Source organism: Macaca mulatta, chromosome 2, assembly GCF_049350105.2.
Source record: "Macaca mulatta isolate MMU2019108-1 chromosome 2, T2T-MMU8v2.0, whole genome shotgun sequence".
NCBI classification, from domain to species: Eukaryota; Metazoa; Chordata; class Mammalia; order Primates; family Cercopithecidae; genus Macaca; species Macaca mulatta.
Window position 1 is genome coordinate 197,264,186 of NC_133407.1, and position 26,705 is coordinate 197,290,890.

The 26,705-nt window shown below is 35.2% G+C and overlaps 1 long non-coding RNA gene across 1 annotated transcript in view; it reads right to left on the reverse strand.

Annotated features, from left to right (window-relative positions):
* Window positions 1-2,517: 2,517 nt before the first annotated feature.
* The window catches only part of LOC144339552 (uncharacterized), a 52,481-nt gene continuing 28,293 nt past the window's right edge, over window positions 2,518-26,705 (reverse strand). Inside the window, exons 2-3 of the long non-coding RNA XR_013414600.1 lie at window positions 17,687-17,802; window positions 2,518-2,651 (exon numbers count right to left, since the gene is read on the reverse strand). This is a non-coding gene — a long non-coding RNA (uncharacterized LOC144339552). The remainder of the gene's footprint in view (window positions 2,652-17,686; window positions 17,803-26,705) is intronic.

Sequence of the window (26,705 nt, forward strand, 5' to 3'; positions counted from 1 at the left end):
TGATTTAAATTATTTTGGAATCAGCACAACACAGAGAAGCAGTTGATAAGAATAGTGTGTTAATATGAGTCCTTAAACCACAGATCTAATATTGTTCCTGAAATGTTTGGCAAGAGGAAAAAGTATCAAGAGAATTAGATAATAGTTTATTTCTGTGGGCTACAGCAAAGATACACTGTCACAGAATGAGTGAAAACCTCTATCTCTGTAATTGAAAATATAATTAATACAATTTTTGCATCTAAAGCACAAGGTAATTCTAGATTTCAAGCTTACAGTTGACCAGTCTGGCCGATATAAACAAAATGACAAAATGTACTATCACCCTGTTATCTGCTGCTCTCTTTCTTTGCAACTTTATATATATTAAAATCAAAAGGCAGGATAACTCACAGTGATGTTTCTGTTAAAAATGTACATACAAAAGAGGACTAGATTCTGTCATAATCAGGAATATTGCAATTAGACATAAATGCCTCAGTCGTGGAAAAGCCGGATCTTCACCGACTTTGAAATATTTACCTGTATGGACTATGCCAGAGCACCATGGGCCAAACTTTCCCCATATAAGATCCTTCATGAAAAACCTTATAGACAGAAGCGATTGGGCAACTCATAAACCAGCAAATATAACAAGAGGCGAACACAACAAAAACAATGTTGAATTTTGCTACCAACAAATAAATAGGGATTAATTAAAGACATTAATAAAAGAGGAGCTATTTCCACTTAGTGCATTGAAAAGTTTATGTGACGATGCCTATGCTGGCTTTGGGGAAAAGAAAATTGGTAATATGTATCAAGAACTATAAATATGTGCATATTCTTTGAATTTAAAGATTATTTAAAAAAAGAAAGTATATGATCTAACATCTCTATTGCCTGAGATCTCTATATCAAGAAAGGCTGCATTTTCAGGAAATGGGTTTGATTTTATTTTATAACACTAGGATATGTAAATAATTATACCTTCTTGCTAGCCAACACCCCTTGTCCCCAATTTGGCTGTTAAAAATCCAAAATGTAATTTGATGCACATCTCTAATGAAAGTATAAAACTTAACAGCATGCATTTCATAATTCTTGTTTCAGTTTATTTTTTCTCTGCTTGTTTTCCATTAGTCTAGTGTTCTCGGGCAATATTTTCATCTCGTTATTTTATATTGTTTGAAAGCTATTGTAGATTTAAGCAATTTAAACGTTTTTCAAATAAAATACCACAAGACTGTTCCCGACTTACCATGGTTCAACTTACAATTTTCCTACTTTAGGACGGGTTTATTAGGACATAAACCCATTGTAAGTTGAGAAGCATCTGTATATGGAAAATAATTTTCACATAATAAACACTTAACAAATGTCTATCATTAAAATTTTATTTGCAAAAAAAGTTTGAATCAAAAGATGAGAGATTTATAGAGTATAACATAAACATTGAAAACTAATATAAAAACTGAAAAAATAAAACTATTCTTAAAATTTAATTTATAATATAAATTATCATGGAATTTGAGTAAAAAGAAGTGAAGAATTAAAAATACACAATTTTGTGTGTGCGTGAGAGGGAAAGAGAGGTAAAGAGAAGGAAAGAGAAAGAAGAAATATATGTCTGTGTACCCACAAAAATAAATCCTTAAAAATGCCAGCAGTCTTATTAAGAGATTTGCTTCTTGTTTTGTATTTTTTCAAAATATTGTTGTTTCCATGTTACTAAAAACATAAAATGTTTTTAACAAAGCTTAAAGGTCAAATTTTGTTAAATGTTAAATTGTTAATATTATTTTTATGATGAAATGTATTGAATTTAAAATTATACCTGACCAAAGTCCTGGTCCTCAGGCAGGTTAAATTTTGCAGTTTACATTTTATTAATAAGGTATTTAAGACCCAGGTGAGCAAATAGACTTCTGGAGGCCAGAAACACTGATAATGCCACGAAAATATTAGGGATCCAGTACCCTGGCATAATTCCATTCATATTTTGGCATTTTTCTACTGTGATTACGCTACCTATCTCTTCTTATGCTTGGCTTCTAAGCTTGCTGAGAGACAAACTTTGAATCAGACTTCAGTATGATGTAGTCATATTTTTGATGCTTATTTTCACAAAATTCAAATTAATTCGAGGCTTAGTTGAGCAACATTGTCAACTGTATCTTGGAGACGCATTCTAAACTTCACTTCCTCCTCTGGGGTGGTGGGGGAGCTGCATTTCTCCTCAGAGATGAGTGGGCAGGTCCAAGGAGGTAGACAGCCCTGCTTCCTGTGCAGCCCAACTCCGAGGCATTGGTGGACAGACGGGCGCGTCAATCTCCAGGGTTCCCCACACAGGAAGCAGGAAGCAGGAGGCTGGAGGCTCACAAAACGGACCAGGGAAGTTGTGCAGTCTGGCCTCAGGCTGACAGTGGAAACGTGAGGGGAATCTGTGAAAGTCAGTGCTCAGGCTAAAGGCAGCTGCACGATGACAGGGAGGCCCCCAGGGTCGCTGCTCACACAGCACTTGTGCGGTGACTGAGGGAGCCATGGGTCCTGGAACCGAGGAGGCAGCTGGGCTGTGCGGTGGATGGAAGTGCTGAGGCAGGAAGCAGGTGGTCACAGGTGGAGGAAAGGATGAGCTCGTGCTATGGAGCATCTGCCCTTCACGGTGGCTCCTGTGGAGAGGCTCCGCAAAGATTAAATTGTAAAGGAAAATTCATTTATTTTGCCTAATCATCGTCAAAAACAATTCTGACACTTGCAGTGCTGAAAGGAAGGCTACTCTGGACAACAAAACAAGAAATCTGGAATTCTCAAGGACTAAGTTGTCTCAGGAAGTGCACGGGCAACAGAAACATTTCCACGAGAGGCCGGGCGCTCAGTCAGGAACTCCTCTCTGATGTCTGACTTTTCCAGGGACGGATGGGCGCCTCCAAGCAAGATGCCGAATCTCTTTGAACCTATCCTCCTACTAGAAAAACAGGTATCTTGCTGTAAAAAGAAACCACTTCTTTTAGAAATCAAAAGTTCCCAGGCAAGCTACATATGCAAAATGCTCTAATTCCAAAGGAAAATGTGTTGGAGTAATTCTTGTATATCTAAGTTGAAATTCTCTTTATAAAGTTTTAGCTGTAAGAACACATTCTAAATTTATTGATTCGAAATTATCTGGTTGGCTTTTGTTGTTGCTTTAAACAACTTTCTATTTTATGTACTAACTAAAAAATCAGATGTTAAATTTTCTTCATGTTGGCTTAATGCAGATAAATAAAAAGCACATTTTAAATTATCATTTTCTACTTACCATAGGAAGATAAAATTTAGAGCTTGTTTAGTCTATTGAAGCTGTAACACACTGTTTAGCTCATAAGAAGGCCCTGGTTTCACTCCAAACTAGGCGTTTTCCTGACCAAATAAAATAAAATAAAATAAAATAAAATAAAAAACAAAAGGTCTAAGTCATAATTATACCTAATAGGAAAATAATGAAATCAAATAAATGTTAACTAGATCTTTCTATTCAGGTTGGTGCATTTTTAGGGAGATACAATCTTAAACATTAAATTTTTAGGCTGGGTGCAGTGGCTTACACCTGTAATCCCAGTACTTTGTGAGGCTGAGGTGGGCAGATCACATGAGATCAGGAGTTCGAGACCAGTCTGGCCAAGATGGGGAAAACCCCGTCTCTTTTAAAAATATTAAACTTGGCTGGATGTGGTGGCACATGTCTGTAATCCCAGCTACTTGGGAGGCTGAGGTGGGATAATTACTTGAACCCAGGAGGCAGAGGTTGCAGTGAGCCGAGATGGCACCACTGTACTCCAGCCTGGCGACAAAGCAACACTGCATTAAAAAAAAAAAAAAAAAAAATTACTTTCAGTAAAGTAACCCCCCACCCCAACACATAAACACACTTGACTAGGGTTCTCCTGGTTCATACATGACCTTCCTCGGAGGTAGTGTTTTCGTAACTTAACTGATAATGACTACAGATTTCCAAGTTCCTGCAGAGTAAATTCTGAATCGCTAGATCTGAGGTAAGGCAAAGCAATCTGTGTTTTTTTTTAACAAGCACCCTAGGAAACGAAGAAGTTCAAAAAACACTGCTCTAAAAGACCACTTGCTACTGCTGTAGGTAAATAACTCAATTCACCTAGATCCTGTCTTAGGACAGACCATCCGTGACAGCACTAATAAATTGTGCATGAAATTGATTTCATCTATATTGGAAACATAATTTGTCCTGCAGTATGTCTTGTGTGCCATTGACTCACACTTTCATTTCAGTTGTTGTTTCTGCGTGGTCTAATCTTGTATATATAACCTCAATTACGGGGAAGATTTTAATTTTTCTCAATTACGAAGTTTGCCTTTCTCCTTCCCTTCAGTCTACCAATTTTTCAGTGAGGAGTTCTCAAGCCTTAGAATCCAATTTCTTCTGATTTCAGTCCAAGGTAAAAGCTTAAACCCAAGCAAAGCTCATTGCAAAGAATGTGGTTAGAACAGAAGAATAGAAGTTGCACATTTATTCAATTGTATCTTTTGTTTTTTGCTTTGTAAATACCTTTTCATCTAACGTAAATTAGAATCGAGGTCTTAGTGAATTTCAGACACAAATAGAGTGGTTCACATTTGTATTATCTTAGCCACTATGTTTATTGGCACTGTATTATAATGGACTTAGACCCAAACAAGAAATAACCATTTGAGTTTGTTTCCTTGTTTTACAACCTTTTCACATTCCAGCTTCTCCGCATAAAAGGAATTAACAGAACAGAGTACACTGCACCTGAATACTAAACGTCCTCACATTCTGTGTCCATGAGCAAATTTGAACTAGGGGGAAAAAAAAAACCTCTTTGCTAACACAAATACAGTGAAGTAGCAGACATATGCACTATGCTAAATTCTATCACTATCTAAGCTATGTGTCATGAATAAATAACATACTTTAAGAAACTACACAAACTCCTTTTGATCACTAGGCTTCTATTCTGTAAATTACTGCGGCAGATTTATATGCTACCTAACTTACTACTAGTGAATATGTAAGGTAAGGGGAGAATGGAGTCATATTGTAATTGCCATATTATGTGTGCTTATCCAAGTTACACATTATGTTTGAAACTATTTTTCTTACAGGGATAAGGATGGGGTGATGTGTGCCATTTTATTATTATCAAGAGGAATATTAAATCAATTTGTATTTATCCCAATAACAACATTTTAAAATTTGTGAAAGAGGGTTCATTTATTTTCAATTAGTAGTAAATAAACCACCTTATAATGAAAAGCATAGTAGTTTCTCCTTGAGTATCTATACATTAAAAAGGCATGAAGAAACATTGAAGTACATTGTAGCTAGCTGTGAAAGTGAAGCTGAAATAACATCACTCTAAATCTTCCCAATATGCAAACCATGATATGAAAAAACAGAAACTTTAGATTACAGTCCTTTTCTTTAATGCCCTAAGCAAACATAAATTTTTAAATCCCAAAGTAAATACTATTTAAACATATATTTTTAATTAAATGTATGTAAACATTAAGTGATTGTGATATAATAGCTTTCGAGGCCAGACTAATAGTTCTCTTTCCTTATCTCTGTCATTCTGGTGAGTCCACAGAGTAAATGAATTTTTTTTTAAGTCACTTGATACAGATAAAGTTTTTTTTTAATAAAACCCGACAGTCTGGTTTTGAAATTTATATGGAAGATTAAAGAGCCAAAAATAACCAAGATATTTTTGCAGAAAACGAATAAAGAGTGAGGATTTACCCTACCAGGTAGCAGGACTTATTATGAGGCTATAATAAATACGATAGGAGTAGTGTTGTATTGGAGTTTTATAAATTAACAGATTAAATGTAATAGAGTTTAGACAGATACACATATATGAAAACTTGACAAGAGTGGTATGCAAGATCAGTTCAAAATAAAAAAAATCAATTAATAAAACCAAAGAAAAATTACCATCTGTATGTAAAAAAATTGTAGGAAATTAGATCCTTACCTAATGCCTTTCACTCAAGCAAACTCAGATTACAAACATAAATATCAAAGACAAAGCTTTAAGCATTTAGTCAAAAATGTAGATTAATACTTTTCTGACCTTGGGATAAAGATCATTTCCTAAAACAAGACCAAATAAATGCTAGCTACAAGACATGATTGATAAAACTGACTCTATTAAAATGAAGAATTTTGATTTTTCAAAAGGCACATAAGGTAAGGGAAAACAAAGTAAAAACTTTTAGGAGAAGATGACCAAGGATATATTAAAAGCAAAGAATCACTTTTAAAAAATAAAAAGGAAAAGATAAACAACTTAATGGGCAAAACAGACACAAACAGAAAAATGGGCAACAGACACAAACAGATATTTCAGAGAAGAGGAAACACATAATTACTAGTAAGAATATGAAAATGGGCTCAATGTCTTTGTGGTTAAAGAAATGCAAGTCAAGACCACAACAAGATATCATTTTATATCCATCCATTGACAAAATTTAAGAGCCCTGATCACATCATGGGCTAGAGAAGATAATTTTAGTATCATTGATCAGAACATAAATAGTTAAAATGACTCCGAAAAATAATTTGGCAATATCATTTAAAGTAATTCTCATATCCAACTATTCAACATTTATACTGCTAGGCACTATCCAAGAATATGCCTCACATTTGTGCACTTGGATGCATATACATGAATATTCCTAGCAAGGTTATTTATAATAGGGAAATATGAGAAATTAACACAAGTGAAATGGAGATGAATAATTAAATGTGATATATCCATTCAGTTTAATTCTACAATAGTGCAACTCAGGTGTGGTCACACATGCCTGTAATCCCAGCACTTTGTGAGGCCAAGGCAGGAGGATTGCTTGAGCCCAGGAGTTCGAGACCAGCCTGGACAACACAGCAAGACCACGTCTCAAAAAATGAAAATTCTGTAATAGTGTCAATGAACATATATACCTGCAAGAGTGAAAATAGACAAACTATAAAGCTACTTGGAATAATTCAGGTGAAATTTAATGTATGATATTGTCAGTGGGGAGGAGGAGCTGAATAAAATCTTAGACTATGAACAACCTACTACCCTTTTTTAAAAGTTCAAAACAGTTAAAATATAGATAGATAGATGTGGGGATATAGACATATGTGTCTTTATATATATATGTATATACAAAAATGTATTATGGAGATTTTTATATATACGTACTTTTTTGAGATAGAGAAAAATATGCACAAATTCAGATAGTGGTCATTATAGAGGGGGTTGGGATGGCATGGGGAGAACATATTAGTAAATACAAGTTATAATCAAACATATTAGTAAATATCAGTTATGATCAATGTATTATATTAGTTCTTTGTGAGCTCAATGACATTCAGTATATTTTAGATGATAGATGTGGATAGATGACAGATAGAGAGAGAGAGAGAGAGATAGGTAGGTAGGTAGATAGATAGATAGATAGACACAGCCCACAGAGAAATGATGAGTCTAGTGACTAAGTATCATTATTCCGATTCTGTGAATCTAACAGATATTAAGTTAAAAAGTAAAAGACAAAAAATAGCACCTGACTCCAGAGCAGTTCTCAAACTTCACTATGTACCAGCATCACCTGGAAAACTTTATAAAAGTTCAGATGATTGAGTCCCCACCTCCAGAGGTTCCGTGTCAGTGGAAGTGAGGTGAAGCCAATAAATAGCACCCCAGGTGATTCTAATCCAGGTGATACATGGTTCACAGTATTAGAAATACTGCTTTATAGGAAATGCTTTTCTTGGCTTTATCACAAAAAAGTTTATGTTCTTCAACCTGTGTATGTCATAGTGGCCCAAAGCCCTCTGGACTTAAGTGACACAAGTTTATGTCTTCATGACCCTCCACTGTTCCAGCTGCATAGTTCATATTAAGGCATGCATTATATTAAATAATAAAACCTGTAGTAATAATAACTTAAACATATATTTACATAGAGCAGTATATTTAATCTATTTTTATTACTTTATGGTTTGAGATGAATTGTATCCCCCCAAAATTCATATGCTGAATGACTAACTCTCAGAATGTGACTGTACTGGGAGACAGGGTCTTTAAGGAGGCGATTAAGGTGAGCATGGTGGGTCACACTTGTAATCCCAGCCCTTTGGGAGGCCAAGGTGAGAGGATCGCTTGAGCCCAATGGTTGAAGACCAGCATGGGCAACATAGTGAGACCCCATCTCTACGAATAAAAAAAACATTTAAAAAAGAGGCAATTAAGTTTGAGAGAGGTCATTAGGATGGGCCCTAATCCCATATGACTAGTGTCCTTATAAAAAGAGGAAATTTGGGCATTTTGGACATAGACATGCACAGAGGGAACACAGTGAGAAGAAAGCAACCCTGCCTACACCTTGATTTTGAACTTCCAGCCTCCAAAACTGCAAGAAAATATTTCTTTCATATTTAAGTCACCCAATCTGTTGTATTTTGCCACAACAGCCCTACCTAACAAACTAATACACCGCACAAAACCTAACCTTACATAGAGAAGATGTTTAGGGAGAGTTGGGAACATTATACCATTAAAACATCATTACAATTAAATTTGGCATTAAATATGGAAGGACAAATTGGTAGATGGAAAACTGGTCTGTCAGTATTTTTCACTATCTAGAAGAGGCATACATATCTGACATATCTATTTGCACCACCTTTTCACCAGGAGACAGATATTGAAAGGAATTGGCAGTTTTCATACAACGATTCCTTAAACATCAATGAAAATGAACACTCATTATTAAAATTCATAACGCCTAGCCACCCATATGAAATAGACATTTGTTGTTTTGATGTGTTTTTTTTTTTTTTTTTTTTTTTTTTGCCATCAGGCATTTACCCCATTTATTAATTTGTTCCTCCATTCAAATTCTAGCAGCACTGAGTCAACAGGTGGACTTGTGACCTAAACTAGAATATCAATGCTTCTTTCCAGGATTATGAATCTTTTCCAGAGACAATGGGCACAGTGACATGATGATTTTCATTGGCCATAGGAAATTTTGCTTCTGTGGTCCTAGTATATATTAAAAAATATATATTAAGTAATTATATTTTACAAGCATGTTATTATGAAGTTATGCAGCTGGGTTAGATCCATTTTTTCTTGTGATTTTAAAATAAACTTAAAACATGTTTTGTTTGTACCTAAGAGTTTTGTGGGTCCTAGACACCATGCCCGCTGTGCCTCGTGGCTCACTCAGCCCCAACGAGAACTCTGGAGATGGGAGGATTTCACTCTCACGCTGAAGTGCCCGGGCCAGCTTCCTTGCCTTGACCTTTAGCAGAGTTTCTGTTCTTTAGCCTTAGAGTTTTGTTTTGTTCTGTTTTGTGTGAATGACTCTTCAACTCAGAATAGTGTGGTCTTGTGACCCTATTTTGTTTTTTAAGGTAGAATTAAGTCTTCAGGATATATTCATTCTGAAACAAGTTTACTGTCACAGAACTCTTCTGTATAGCACAAGTCAGTGGTGGTCAGCACTAGAGATGTTTCAGATTGCAGGGAGTCTGTAAGACTTACAAACCATGCACCAAGTAACTGAACTCCCGGCTTACATTTAAAACATTTTTGTATCAATTGTTCTGGGGTTTCAGTTAAAAAATAGTCAAAGGAAAATCAGATCTTTAAATATTTATTTTTCTGAAAAATCTACACTGGACTAGTTGTAACATGAATCAAGCCAATATTATAGCATCAAAATGCCACAACTCATGAGAAACACAAATACTAATAGTGAAAGAATGAATAGCAACATAGCAATTTGTTTATGTGAACAATATGTTCTAATGCTAACATTAATATATTAGCCTCATTCCAAAAGCAAGTCTGTTTCTACATTACCTGGTATTTTAAAAATAATACAAATATTAAAAGTCAAACAGCTGAGACCAGAGTGAGAGGATGAGAAACTTAGGAGACAAAATTTAAGAAGGCAGACACTCGCAAGGTAATACAAATGCATGCAGGGTCAGTATTTCCATAACCCTGAAAGGTAGCCCCCACTTAAAGTTTGCATCTCAGGAAACTCATTCTCCTTATCTTAGTTCCATCCTTCATAAGCCAATTTATTAGTATATTCAAAAAGGAAAATGAAATGTATGTATAATACTTGACTTGGCTACAATCAAAGCCTGGCTTAAAATTAATTCCCTATTCTCTGGCACCTAGAAATGAAACAAAGCTAATGACCAGTCACTCTATTGCAACACCTCTTCAAATATAGTAAGATAAAGTTATTATAGATACCTCTATTTATCCTTTTCTTTCAAGTCTTCACATCTTCGTGATCAGTGTTTTGTTTTGTGTGGTCTTTTTGGAAGCTGCATTCATTTAATTAAATAGTTAATATTGCTGAAGTGTAGATGAAGAAAATCACTAAACTATAAGACTCACTTTAACTTGTAACGTTTATTGTAGGAAAGAAGTCCAGACCACAAAATCAGATGTTAAGAAATAACATTATCTTTATTTTTCTTTAATGGAAATTAATTTTTGACTCTGTACATCCGTTCTGTGTATCTGAAGGAAAAATTGAATCTTATTCTCATTAACATCACCTCTCACCCACTCTGTGATTATTCTAAGATTCTGGGATCTAAAACAGTGCCAAAGCATTAGAGTAGGGATGAAGAGGCACTCTGATAAGAGATTCACAATCAGAGTCCACAGAGTTTATTCAGCCTCAGCCTCAAGGTAGGACAACTCAGCATATTTTTCAGCTTTAACATAAATAGTACACAATAAACTGTGGTCCTAAAGAGGTATTGTTATAGGGTCAAGACTTGGGGGAAAACTCTTTAGTAAAAGAATATCTCATCAAAGAGAATTCACTGTTAAACAATGACCAAAGTGAGGAAAATTGAGGAATTATCAATAAAAAAGAGCAGGCAATTGCTAACTGAAAGACTAAGCAGAGGTCAATCATGGTAAATGACTGCAATTTTCCCAAATACTGCTAAAACAAGATCTCTGTTTTTGCTACATCAGGGCACTGCTAATTAATTTTCCGGCTAGAAAGAGAGCTTAGATAACTATGCCTTTTAAATTCATACTTTAGTTCCACTGAATCAGGGCATCCCTCAGAGTGGGCCTCGAAGGAAAGTTCACAATGGTAGAAGGAATAGGAGGGGGGAATTTCTCCATTAATTTAAGAAACAGCCTGAGGGTTTCATTCAGTTTCCTGCTTTTCAAAAGCAAGGACACTTCTGAAAGAATTCAAGAAAGAGCACGGAAAGTAGGACCCATCTCTTGCTGCCAGTCTTGCAGTCTAATTTGATGTTGCCTCTTTCCCCCTAAATTCCCAATTGATTTCTAAGTATAAGGAACACTGCTTGTTGATTTACAAATAGGTACCCTGTATTTGCCTTTGTTATTGCATGACTCTAAAATTTTGGATGAATAATAGTGAATACTGTTGGTTGTTGCTTGTTATTTTGAAGAAGAGCTACTTTAAAAATAATTTCACAGTCCGAAGAAAAACAGTGAAGAAAGCATTAGGCATAGTGGAAGTGAACTAAAAATAATCTAAGTCAACGACATGAGTATCCTATGAGAGGAATTACTTTTAAGAGCACATCTCGATCTCTGTTCACTTCTGATCATAAATAATTAAATTGAAGAATCAGTAAAATGGCAGCTTCCACTTAGCTCATATTAATCCCTGTTACAGAGTAGTGAAAAAGTGACATGTGGTTTTAAACTCATGATAGGATTTTGCTTTATAAATATTTATAAATAACAAGGTTTGGTTTTAACAGCTTTTTTATAAGTGAATGGAAAGCACAAAGATACCATACTTCAAAAGTAACATCTTGTCATAGGCCATAAATAATTTTTTTTATGAATCGTCAGCAACATCAGAAATTCAAAAACACTGAAGTTTTTCCAAATTATAATCAGTAATTTAAATTGAATTGTATTATTATATAAATATACATATATACACACTTAAGTGCAAAGAATCTGAAGATTTTCTCTATTCTTTATTAATTTTCTCTATTAAAATAGAGAAAGTAAAACTACTAATCAAGAAGTAAAGACAATATTTGCTATATAAACATTTGTTACTAGTGTAAAAAAAAGTATGAGGAAAAATAGAAAGAAGGGTGTATTTTATTCTTTCAGTTGTCATCTGCTCTTCTACTTATATATAAGCAAGAAAACTATGTAATTATGAGGTGAAAAAAGAAGTAATATATCTTCTTCCATGGACCTGCCAACATCTAATGTTAATATACTGGGGGAGAGGGTAAGAATGGGAGTTTAATTGTAGTGTTTGTTTGAACAACAACTTACTTTACAACCTTGTTTTTGTTGTTGTTGTTGTTGTTGTTGTTTTTGAGAAGGAATCTTGCTCTGTCACTCAGGCCAGAGTGCAGTGGCTCATTCTCTGCTCACTGCAACTTCCGCCTCCTGGGTTCAAGCAATTCTCCTGCGTCAGCCTCCTGAGTAGCTGAAATTACAGGCACCCGCCAACATACCGGGTTAATTTTTTTATGTTTCGTAGAGATGGGGTTTCACCATGTTGACCAGGCTGGTCTTGAACTCCTGACCTCAAGTGATCCGCCTGCCTCGGCCTCCCAGAGTGCTGGGATTACAAGCATGAGCCATTGCACCCAGCTCACAACCTTGTGAAAACCACTATATCCTTATCTCCACCCTATAGTTGCAAAAGCATCTTTTGGATTTGGGCTTAGAAATTTTAAACAAATTAATTCCAACATGTCTCATGCACAACAAAATTGGAGAATGATTTATTTCTGTGTTACTATATCTTCTAATGAAAGCTTTGTATAGCTTCATTTAATTATAGATTCAGAAACTACTACTACTACTACTACTACAAAAATTAGGTATGCCACTGGTGGGAAAATGTTGGGAATGCAGAAATAAATTAAAAATGCATATATTTAGAAGTCATAACTTATCAAAACTAATACTACAAATTAAAAATGTGTCTATCAATGAGTGAATAGATAAAGAGAATGTTGTATATATACACAATAGAATACCATTCAGCCTTTAAGAAAGAAGGAAATCCTGTCATTTGTGATGGCAAGGATAAACCTGGAGGACATTATGCTGAGTGGAATAAGCCAGGCACAGAAAGACAAATACCACATGATCACACCTATATAGGGAATCTAAAAAAGTTGAACTTATGGAAGTAGAGGGTAGAATGATGATTGCCAAGAGCTGGAGGGAATGGGGGATGTTGAGGAATAGCTGGTCAAAGGACACAAAATTTCTGTGAGATATGAGGAATAAGCTCGAGAGATCTACTGAACATCACGGTGATTACAGTTTGTAACAATATAGTAGGTACTTGAAATTTGCTAAGAGAGTAAATTTTAAATGTCCTCACTACAAAAAAAAAAGGTTTCAGTATATGAAGTAATGCATATAAAAGTATCTAAAACCAATTATGATACATTGCAAACATTTGTATATTTTTCTGTGATGGCATACTCCAGAGATAATGAAGTCCTCTGAAGAGCACTGACTACATACACAGTAGCCAAGCTAAGATATCTGAAGTGACCACTAGCAGCATTTGATCCAGAGGTACTTATAATTGGTTTTGAGTGGACTCCATTTGTCTCCACTATGGCTCTCTTTGACATTGAGGTTGTCTCTTGCTTTCTTGGACGTTACTTAACTTTAAAGTGTTAACTCTTGAGGCTGATCTACATAAGAAAAGATAAACATCAGAGAGATCAAATAATTTGACATAGATGTTGATCAAGTCAGTAAAAGAGCTGGTGCATTCCATGTCATTACCTCATGGCTGAGGGAGTGCTATATACCTTGAAAACATTTCAGAATTTGTGGAGACTACTTGACATTTTAAATCTATATGTGATCTCCCAACCCTTGAAACTAACATTTTAATATGCTTCTCCCAGAATAATGTACTATTAGGAATAATTGCTATAAAGAATAAATATGGTCAACTTTTTCTTTTTTATTGTGGTAAAATATGCATAACATACACTTCACCATTTTAACCATTTCCAAGTGTACCATTTAGCAGCATTAAGCACATTCATATTGTGTATAAACATCATGAACTTTGTTTCATTACATATTCCATAACTAAGGAACACCTAGTCCTGTTTCCCATTTTACCACTCAGTACCTAACATAATGCCTGATGCTCAATCATTGCCTGGTTACTAAATGAATGAATGGATCAATGACTCCCTGGCTTGTAAGAATTGCATGAATTGAATGAAATGAATGTGTTTGAAAGTACTTTAAATAATGACTATAAGGTATATACTATGTCCTCATCCCAGGCAATTGTGCTTAAACATTTGGCTTGTGTGCATCAGATCAAAGCCAGAGAGCTTAATAACTATGTAGGTATTTGACCCACTCCCAAAGATTCTGACTCTGATGCCATTGAGTCCTGAAAGGAGGTTTGGAAATCTGCCATTTTAAGATGTCTCCTGTTTTAAAATCTATGCTCGGCCTGGGGCAGTGGCTCACGTCTGTAATCCCAGCAGTTTGGGAGGCTGAGGTGGGCGGATCACCTGAGGTCAGGAGTTCAAGACCAGCCTGGCCAAAATGGTGAAACCCTGTCTCTACTAAAAATACAAAAATTAGCTGGGTGTGGTGGTGTGCACCTGTAGGCCTAGCTACATGGGAGGCTGAGGCTCAAGAATTGCTGGAGCCTGAGAGGAGGCTTCAGTGAGCTGAGATTGTGCCACTGCAGTCCAGCCTGGGTGACAGAGGGAGACTCTGTCTTAAAAAACAAACAAACAAAACAAAAAGCAAAAAACTACGCTCTTGCTCTATTGCTGTGTATTGTACTGGCGGGGTAGTTTCAAAACACACCTCTGAAATTTTCTAAGATGAAATGAGAATATGCAAGATGAGATTAATTAAATCCACTTGCTGATGAGGAAATAGGTTTATGGAGGGAAGTAGATTACCTTAACCTGAGGTCATATAGAAATTAGGGTTAGAAACAGAATATGTGTCCATATCTGACATATTACGAAGTCCATACTCATCTGACTGCATGAAGCTGTTTTGCCCTTTCATTACTGAGATGTAATTAATTTATTAATTCATTAATTAACAAATAACAGAAAGCCTAAAAATGTTAGTTACTTGATTACTAGACTGAAGTGTAACATGTAGCTTCTTGACAAGTGAGTTAATTAATGAAGTCATGGCACGAATATTCATTGAGTTCTTGTTGCTCCCAGGTGTGGCGACATTTTTCTATAAACTTGTTTCCCACATTATGTATTTATTTCTTACTTAAGAAATACAAACTGCATATGTTTTTCATGTACAACATGTTGTTTTAAAATATGCATACATTATGGAGTGGCTAAAGCAAGATAACTAATGTATGCATTAATTCACATACTTCTATCTTGTGGTAAGACTACTTAAAATCTACTGTTAGCAGTTTCAAGAATACCTCATTAACTATAGTCATTGTGTTGTACATCGGATCTCTTGAACTTATTTTTTCTCCGTAACTGCAAATTTGTATCTTTTAACAAACATCTCCCCAACGGCCTCCCCAGCCCCAGTCCCAGCCCTTGGTAACTACCATTGTACTGTCTACTTCTATGAGTTCAACTTTTTAAATTCCAAGTATAAGTTAGATCATGTGGTATTTGTCTTTTTATGTCTGGCTTATTTCGCTCAACATAAAGTCTTCCAGGTTCATCCATATTGTTACCAAAACACAATTTCTCTTTTTTTAAGGCTGAATGGTATTCCTTTATGTATCTATAACACCTTTTCTTCAACTAGTCACCTGTTAATGGACACTTAGATTGTTTCCATATCTTGGCTATTGTGAACAGAGCTTCAACAGACATACAGATATGTCTTCAAATATTAATTTCATTTTCTGTGATTAAATACTAAGTAGGGGGATTGCTAAATCATTTCGTAGTTCTGTTTAATTTTTTGAGAAACTTTCATTCTGTCTTCAATAAATGGCTGTACTAAGTTTCACCAACAATGTGCCAGGGTTTTCTTTCCTCTGCATCCTTTCCAATACTTGTTATCTTTCTATTTTGGAAAATAGCCATTCTAAAGAGGTGTGAGGTGATATCTCATTGTGGTTTTAATATGCATTTCCCTGATGATTAGTTATGTTGAACATTTTTTCATATACCTGTTGGCCATTTCTATGTCATCTTTTGAGAAATATCTGTTCAGATCTCTGCCTATTTTTAATCAAGTTTTTTTTTAACCATTAAGTTGCTTGACTCCCTTATATATTTTGAATATTAATCCCTTATCAAATGTATGGTTCGTAAGCATTTTCTCTCATTGCATAGGTTTTCTCTTCACTCTGTTGATTGCTCCCCTAGCTGTGCAGAAGCTCTTTTGTTTGCTATGGTCCCGTTGTGTATTTTTAATTTTGTTGCCTGTGCTTTTAGACTTATATTTAAAAAATCATTGCCCAGCCCAATATCGTGGAGACTTTTCCCCTATGTTTTCTTCTAGTAGTTTTACAGTTTCCAATCTTAAGTCTTTAATACATTTCAAATTGGTGTTTGTATATGGTGTGAGATACAGATAATTTCATTCTTCTGCATGTGGATACCCAGTTTTCCCAACAAATACCACTTTGAAAAGACTGTTTTTCCCCATTGTGTGTTCAATTGATATTACAAATGTGTGGATTTATATTTTAGCTCAACATAATGAACTTTTGAAAATACAAATGTCTTGGCCTTACATCCAGCATTTCAGATGGTGGATCATTGTTTAGAATCAGGCACCCACATTTTGTTGTTGTTTTAGAGGGAACCATATAATACATTTACTCATAGTATATTATGAAGTCAATAGTTTCCATTAAAAATAGTTGTCACATTTTTATTGACTCTTTTGGGCAACACTTTAGCAACCTGAATTTGAATTCTGATAGGATATCAAATCGTTCAAGTAGACATAGCTGAAAGCAACTGTAAATAAAGGATCAGAAACTGGCTGAAAGTCAGAGATAGAAACGTTCTTTGCTGATTTTTCAGTATAGAAATGTAAGTTAAAATTGTGGAAGCAGAAGAGCTATGAAGGAGGGAATCCAGATGGAGGCGAATATGGGCAGAGAATCAAAGGAAGGTGCTGGTGAGAGAAAGGACAAAAAGAATCCTAAAGAAAATGATGAAAAAATCAGAAGAATAAGATAATCAGGAAAATTGAGAAATTTTAAAAAAAGAATTTTTAATGGAAAATAGAGCAGTGAAGCAAAGGAGAAAGAGATTGGAGAAATATTTTAGTGGTAACCCAAGACAGATTTTTTTTTTTTTTTTGTAACTTAAGGTAGTACATTGGTACGTTGCACATTTGTTAAAATAGGATGCATATCATGGACATTATTGATGCTAATACTATTCCTTAAAGACTGATTAAAGGTTTTGTACGATTTTTAAACTTCTTTTAGTAAAGGGCTCAACTGATATTTGAAGGGGAAATAATTATTTTTGTTTTTTAATTTAAAAATTATCCTGGCCATGAGTGGTGGCTCACATCTGGAATCCCAGCATTTTGCAAGCCCGAGGTGGGAGGATCACGTGAGGTCAGGTGTTCCAGACCAGCCTCGCCAACATGGCAAAACCCCGTCTCTACTAAAAATACAAAAGTTAGCTGGATGTAGTGGTGTGTACCTGTAATCTCAGCTACATGGGAGGCTGAGGCAGGATAATCGCTTGAACTTGAGAGGTAGAGGTTGCAGTGAGCCGAAATCACACTACCGCACTCCAGCCTGGGCGACAGGGAGAGGCTGTGTCTCAAAAAAAGAAAAAAAAAATTATTCTGTAGGCAACTCTGATGAACAACCACAGTTTACAGAAACTAATTTTAACACAGTCACTCATTCTCTTAATCTCTTAATTATTTATTGGAACATCTGAAATCTGTAAGCCTCTGAGCTAAGTAGCAAGTACACTGAAATTATAATAAGAATTATTAATCAATTTTAAATATCTATTGTATGCCAGTTGCTATTTTGAGGAAAACGTACATGTTTTTTAGAGATTTATTTAATAACACAACCGATAGAAAGGGGTTATATATGTATATACATATGTATACAAATATATGTATATACACACGTACACATATACATATGTGTGTATATATATGCATACACATGTGTATGTATGTACATGCATATGTCTATATATGTATACACACATATGCCTGTATGCATACATACATATTCATGTATGTGTAAGTATGCACATACATGTGTGTATATACATGCATGCACATATATATTAGATTCAGGGAGTACATGTGCATGTTTGTTATATGGATGTATCACATATTGGTGGGGATTGGGTTTGCAGTGTATATATACCACTTTAGAAAGGGTTTTAAAATAAATACATGTAGGTATTACATTTTGTTGTAGAAATTATAGAAAACAAAAAATGGTAAAATTAATCCGCATAGCTTTAGAAAGCCATATTTGTCCTCCTAAATCAAAGACAAGTTTTATACAAAGCCACAGTGGAAGTACCTGAGCCATTGGTGACATGTGGTAACCCTACTGATGGAAGGAGCCCTTGTGCATTCTTACAGTTTTCTTCTCTGCCATTATATATTGTGGGAATAATAGCAGTCCAGTGAAAATAGTTCTGAACATAAAAGGCAGCTAGAGTAAAAATTAGACCTTAACTAAAAATAGTTGCACATATTTACATCAAGAACAACGTCCCTGTATTATCACTGCTCTGCAGGAGGGAGATAAAATTAATTATATTTTTGAGCATAAATCATTATTATTATATTACTAATATATTATTGAGCATAAATTGCTTGTAGAAAAAAATAAGATCACCAAGAAGAAATATCTAGAAAATATGCAAGACATGCATTTGGAGAAAGGGATAACAGTTAACTTATGACTCTCTCAAGTCACATGTAAAAATTTTAAGAGTAGTCCTGAACACCTGGGAGGAAATCAATATTTATTAAATGACCAGATGAATGAGTAGAACCTGTAAATCATAAATATACATCTGTTTATTTGTTAAATTTACTATGTGTATCCTTTAATGACAAACAGGGTCCTGTGCTGAAAAATAGAGTGATTTTTTTTTTTTTTTTTTTTTTCTGATGGGAGAGATTTGAGTACACATACATATTTAGTAAAAGTCAATGTGTGGAAAAGTTTACAGCACAAGAGATTGAATGAGGAACGAAAGGCACATAAAAGAATAAGGTTGCACAGTAAGTTCGTGCCAAACATTAGGGCTTATTTCTAATTCCAGAATAATTTTATTATTAATGTATTTATTCCTTAAATTCTAGAATATAGCTTAATTAAAACAACAGGGGAAAAGTATCAAATGTGACTCTTGCCTTGTAATTTTTCTCTGCAAAACTAATCTTTTTTTCTGACCTAATGTAGAGAATAATAGAGTTCCACTAGTAGATTAATCCTCTTAACTCAGTATAATAAGCCTAAGAATAAAGACACAAAGAATGCATTTGTTACACCAGAAGGGAATTGCATAATTGCTGAATGGGCAATGTGTTTTGCCAGCTACCTAAAGAACTACATCATGCAGACAAGAAAAAGTAAGATATTTTTATGCTATAACGAAGAATGTGGATGTGTAGTTTTCAGCACTTCACTTAGCAAAAGTGGGATTACAACCTTTATGGGATTTTCCCTCAGTGAACAAAAAATAAGGAATTAGAAACAAAAAAAAGAAAAGAAAAAGAAACACACCCAACTTTGTGGGTTATTTACAGACCATCTATTATAATTATTTTCTTAAATACAGTACTGTTTCTTATGCTTTTAAAACATTTTTTCTCAAATTGTACATGATTGTGATAAAATGCATGTGAATGTATCTACCTGAAAACAGTGAAATGGCTCAAGATTATAGAGTTTAATCCACTTGATTCATTGAGGGCTTTCTTCACAACATACTCATAATAAGCGTTTTTGTTGTTGTTGTTGCGTGTTTTTGTTTTGCTGTTTTGTACCTGAGTTTTATCAAATTGAAAGGGGGAAGTTTAATAAAACCCAGCTAAGGAAGTGATATTTATATTTATAATGACAGATATACAGTTGAATTTAGGAAGTTGGATACTGTGGAAGGTAAATTACTATGTAAATAATCATTCTGTTTATATTCTCACAGAAAGGAAAGAGTAGGGACAAGGAATTTGTTCCAGTTAACCTCGTGCAGACTACTGTAAACTGGGAGCCACAAAATGGCGAGAGCTAAGCAGTTGCCCCACATGTGAAGCATGTTCAAGTCTAAGCCTGGAGAGCTGGAGAGGAGGAGCCTCATTCACCTGAACAGATTCAATCAGAATTCAGAGGCTGCTGAATTTACTCTTTAAACCACATGATTATAGGTGTATAATTACAACGTGGCTAAGATGCCTGATCAGACCAACTGGTCTGAGACCTAAATAGTTCAATCAAAACCATCAGAAATAGATTCCATAAGAAAAGGTATTTTCTAAGCTTTTGGATTGAAGGACAATCAAGCATAGGCACTATCTGTGAGACATTTCAACTTATTTGAAGTCCAGAATATGTAAAATAAATAAGTGAAAAAAGAATAAAAAATAAACAAAATTAAAATCCTACTTGATTTGTTACATGAATTCCCCATTATAAAATGGATAATAAAATTTTGCTCATGTCTTCTTAATTTTACATAATTTTCTTTGTAAAGAAAAAAAGTTTCTTGAATCATGACATATTTTATTAAAATCTGTCAAAATTTAAAAAGTCACATTTTAATACGTATATATTTCCAAGTACAAACAGTGGCTGTAACTAACTTACAGAGTTGGCTAAAATAAATTTATTTTCTTGATAGATTTCTTATCCTAGTGGACAAAATGTGAACTGCTAAAATCAAAGTGTTGAAAGGTTTTACAATGGTCGTCTCCAGCACAGGAACTTAAATACTAAGAATCTTGCTTACATGTTAACCTGCACAATAACTTTTTTGTATCTTGAAATAATAAAAATGTATGCATAAACATGTATCTAAATTGGACACTTTGGGTTCTACAGGAAGCAGATACAGAGACAGGTATAGTGGTTTTGAAGTTGGGGCTGAAGATCAATGCCTGTGAAGATAAAAGGGAAAGGAAGCAAATTTGGGCAAATTGGAAAAAATTTTAACCATCCCAAAGGGGATCTCTGAGTCCCACCATAGGCCACCCTAGGCTCAGTCATTGTCTGGGGCACATTGAGAAAAGGTCAGCCTTAGTACAAATGCTGCAGGTGGCCCCAAAGATGCTATGGCTGGAAGCTGTCAACCAACTGTACTCCTCACAGGTGAAAGGCAGGTGCTTTCTTGCCACACCAAATAACTTCTTAAAATTTACCTGATAAAGGTTATTTTGGAGATTTTATAATATCTACCATGCACAAACTTTCAGAAAGGAAGTTCCATTACCATCAGAATATGTGGAATACAAAATTGTTCCCCAAAACATCAACATCACTTGTGGATAATTGTTAGTTGCAGAAATCTTCTATACAAATGAAATATTGCGGTAAACGACCATATTATTTTAAAGATATGTTTAAGAACAGTCCTTTATTGCTATAAATTTATTCAATAAATTCACATTTATAGTACATATTATAAATTTTATTAATAAGAGTAACAAAAGCTATTTTCATGAACATAGACATTTGAAATTGGAGGTTATGGATGACAGTGACAGGAATATCTCCACCTAGTCTGTTTGTGCTGCTACAACAAAATACCACAGACTGAGTAACTTACAAATAGAAGAAATTTATTTTTTACAACTCTGGAGACTGGAAGTTCAAGATTAAGGCATTGGCATTGGTCTGGTTAGGGCCTTCTTGCTGCAACCTCACATGGCATAAGACAGAAGGGCAAGGTAGCTGAAGGCTCTATGAAGCCTCTTTTGGAAGAGCTTTAATCCCAGTAAGCCCTCGTGGCCTAATCACCTCACAAAGGCCCAGTTTCTTAAAATCATCACATGGCAACACCTGCATTTTGAAGGGCCCACATTCAAACGATACCACCACGTTCACATCCAATGTATTTTGAGGTTTGTTCTCTATTGCATAGAACCTAGGAAATTTTCTGATGATTAGTTGCAACTGGTAACCATTTTGCCTCTTAATAATCACAGGACACATGCAACAAGGTAAGGATGGCAAGATAAATGTTTGGTGCAGATAAAACAATATGTCAGTAGTTTCAAAATTGTTAATATTTAGTAAATACTTTTGAGAGTGATGTTGATTTTTTAATAACTGAAATATATATAAAAATGAAAACTAGGTTAAAACTATGCAGAAGGCCGGGCGCGGTGGCTCACGCCTGTAATCCCAGCACTTTGGGAGGCCGAGACGGGCGGATCACAAGGTCAGGAGATCGAGACCACGGTGAAACCCCGTCTCTACTAAAAATACAAAAAATTAGCCGGGCGCGGTTGTGGGCGCCTGTAGTCCCAGCTACTCGGGAGGCTGAGACAGGAGAATGGCGTGAACCCGGGAGGCGGAGCTTGCAGTGAGCCGAGATCGCGCCACTGCACTCCAGCCTGGGCTGGGCGACAGAGCGAGAATCCGTCTCAAAAAAAAAAAAAAAAAAAAAAAACTATGCAGAAATTCTCAACCTCACAGTTCAAACATTATTATTCTGTGATATAACTGGGGATCCATAGCAATAACTTTTCTAACTCACTAGTGTTAAAAAGGCTTGAATACTCCTGAATAGCAATTTATATGCTGGAGGAAATTGATGAAATGAGTGGTTAATAAATTTCCCAGCCTCTGTTATGCTGCACCAGATCTTTTTAAGCACTGTTCTTAATTTAGCAATGAAATAAAAAAAATCAAAGAAAGAAAGAAAGCAAGGACATTATGTTTACATGTAAACAGTTTAAAATTATTACCTTATTTTCAGACACCCATAATTAATTATTCTCTTTTAATTGTATTAAATTAAGTGGCAAATAGATGGGATAAAATCTTTGCTTCTGTAAATTTATAGAACACTATGTTACTGCTTTTTCCTCTTCTTTATGCTATTTTAAGCAAGGTCAGTTGTTATTCTTTCTAATTATTGTTGTATACATTTGGAGGATTCCTAGAGCATTTTTTTCTCCCAATAAATCATCTCTGTTCACTAATAGGCAAAGGGTCATAAACTCTTCTATGACTATGGAAGATTTAAATCTCAACAACTGTTTCTTAACTGCAGACAACTTTATTAAGAAATGAATGGAAAAAGGAAAAAACAGATTATAAGACTATAAATGTGTTACCTCAGAAACTAGTGGTTGCCTATTTCTTTGCTTTCAGCTTCATAGGGCAAATCGGTGCACCCTGCAGAGATTTGCAGGTGGAGGAGCAGGTACTCTTTACACAATTATCTACGGAAACCAGATTTAGACAATAATGGGAGGACACAGCAGAAAGATGGATTTCTGTGAGCCTCAATTCATGCAATTCCAGTGCATTTGTGCACTGTCTCTCTCTCTCTCTCTCACACACGCACACATACACCCACCACACACACTCTTACATATTGTCCCACCAAATTTGTCATCAAGGTTTTATACTACTTATTTCATGACCCTGTTTCAAAGCAGAGGTCCTTAATAGGTTTCAAGTGTGCTGAACTATGTCTTCATAGCACATAGCACCCTTGCTGGGAACCCAGGGCATACATGGAAAATGGTGTTTCTCCTCAACCCCGTCCTCTCAGTTCTGACCTGAGACTCAATCTTCCTCCATGTACCACAGCATAACTTACCAATGTTCCCATTTTCCATTACGTCATGTGTTAACTTGAGAAACTTTGTGAAATATTAGAGATCATTAGCTTAATTGTGAGATGTATTTGCTTCAGTGTTGAGTTACTCCTTTTGCCTTAAATCTGTGCATGTCACATCAGCAAGAGGAAATTTAATACAGGTCAGGAGCAATTATATGCATATTTCTTTAGTGTTGATTATCACATAATTTACAAATCAGATTCTACAATTACTCATTCACCAATGCTTTCTGAAGATTAACCTAGGCATACAAAAATTAAATATTCAATTATTTTTAAGATTTTTAATAAACAATGAATAACATCATAACAGTTGTATTATTTTTTAATTTTTATTTTTCAACTTTTGTTTTAGATTCAGGGGGTTTGTCATGTGCCAGTTTGTCACCAGGGTATATTGCATGATGCTGAAGTTTGGGGTGCAATGAACCCATCTTCCAGATACTGAGCATAGTACCCAACAGATAGTTTTCCAACCCTTGGCCCCTCCCTTACTTTCTCCTCTAGTAGTCTCCAGTGTCTATTGTTTCCATCTTTATGTCGATAAGTACTTGATGTTTAGTTACCATTTATAAGTGAGAACATGTGGTATTCTGTTCTTGCATTAATTCATTTGGGATAAAAGTTTTAAAGATAGAAGAATTGCAATCAAATTAGAATTAATTCATTTCTTTAGCAAAATTGTATTTACTTACCCATTTCTTTGTCTTTTTCTTTGAATATATATAGTTTTCATAACATTTCTTTTCTTTTTTTTTTTTTTAAGTGAGATAGGGTCTTGCTCTTTCATCCAGGCTGGAATGTAGTGCTGTGATTATGTCTCACTGTAGCCCTGACCCTCCAGGCTCAAGCAATCCTTCCACTTCAGCCTCCTGAGCAGTTGGGACCACAGGTGCATGCCACTACTAGCGCTGGTTTGTTTTGTTTTGTTTGTCTGTTTGATTTTTTTTGTAGAGACAGGGTCTCCCTATGTTGCCCAGGATGGTCCTGCCTTGGCCTACCAAATTACTGGGATTACTGGTGTACACCACTGTACCAGGTCAAATTTTAACTACTGTATACATAGACATCTATATACTGCTTTTGCCAAGCAACATTACTAAGCATTTTCTACATTTCTTTATATTCTGCCTAACTGGCCCTATTGATGGTTGCACAATTGTCCATCAAGTTGATATGCCATTTATAACCAAATCGATATGCCATTTTGTTAACCATTGAATAAATATTCCTAAATCAATATATGTTTAGTTAGTTTCGATTTTCCCAGTGTATAACACCAACATGAGTGTCTAGATATGTGTAAACAACAATGTATACATATCTAAATGCAAAAGCAGAAATACGATTCTCAATAGGTTTTGTCAAAACGTTTTCCAAAAGAGTTGTACTGAATGTCACCACCACCAGGGATGTGTGAGCATAACTTTTTAATAGCACTTTTGTCATCAGTGACTCTTTGCTATTAACTCTTGAGTTATGTTGAGTTTTAAGAAGACTGGTGGTAAAAAGAAATCCAGTTCCTTTTCAAGCCCCATGTTGAGTTTTATCACCAGCCTTTCTCTCTGACCCTTTATCATAACGAGAGCAGCAAAAGCGGCTGGTATTCTGTGCGAAGCCTTTTATTTCCTTATGATAAAATTATTTTTGTTCCTTTTGACTTGTCTGAAAAGCCAGACTAACGTCACCTGGACCTTAGGGCTGCTTGGCCACAGCAGGAGGACACCAGGGAAGCCCAGGCAGCGTGCACAGCGATGCCTGACTTTGCAATACTAAGTTTCTTCTCCTCCAGGATTTGTCAATTTTGATTTTGCAGCTCAGTCAGTAATGCCGTGTGCTATTTGCCTCCTGTCTGAGTTACAAAGAGTCATTTTCTCTTCCAAGGTGACAAATAAAAATAAAAATAAAAATTTTTATCTTTCCATGTCTATTATATTTTCTACCTGGGTGACATACACTTTTGAGCATATGAACCATAGAAACTCAGAGGAAAAGGAGATATTGTAGAAGCTTGGCATGTTACACCATCTGCTCCTACATGAACAGAACTCCACTCAAATATTAACCATCATCATTATTATATGATAATGGTGGTTAATAAGGAAATAAATGTAAAGAATAAGGAAAAATGTTCTTAGGATTCATTATTAATATTGAAATCTGAAATTCTAGAAAATAATGTAAATAGTCTAAATAGTAAAATATGTGATGTCTTTGATCACTAATAAAATGATAAAAGTTTTAATGCAGATTTATCAACCTTTCCTTCTGGGATTGCTCGCTCATATATTGCTTACGTTCTAAATTCTAAGACTCTGTTCCCCTTTGTTTTTGTTTTTATTATTGCTGTTTTAACATGGTTTTTAACTGTTAGCACACAAACCTTACATATGCATTGTTGAAATATTCACAAATGCAGAAAAAATAACAAAACAAGAAAAAGATCACCTATAATTCCACTGTTTAGAAATATACATCATTAGACATATGGGTATTGTTTTAGTCCATTTTCACACTTCCAATAAAGACATACCTGAGACTGGGTAATTGATACAGGAAGGAGGTTTAATGGATTCACAGTTCCACATGGCTGGGGAGGCCTCACAATCATGGTGGATGGCAAGGAGGAGCAAGTCACGTTTTACATGGATGGCAGCAGGCAAAGAGAGAGCTTGTGCAGGGAAACACCTCCCTCACTGATAAGTTGTGATCCTCTGTATCAGCTTGTGTGTCTCTCTAATTTTGTGGGCAATTTTTTGCTCTGTGAAACCAGAAGAGACCAGGGGCATTGCAAAGATTGTAAATATTGAAGAAAATGACCTAGGAGAAGTATGTAGCCAATGCCTGGCAATATGTCAATCTCAGGAAAGGTGAGAAA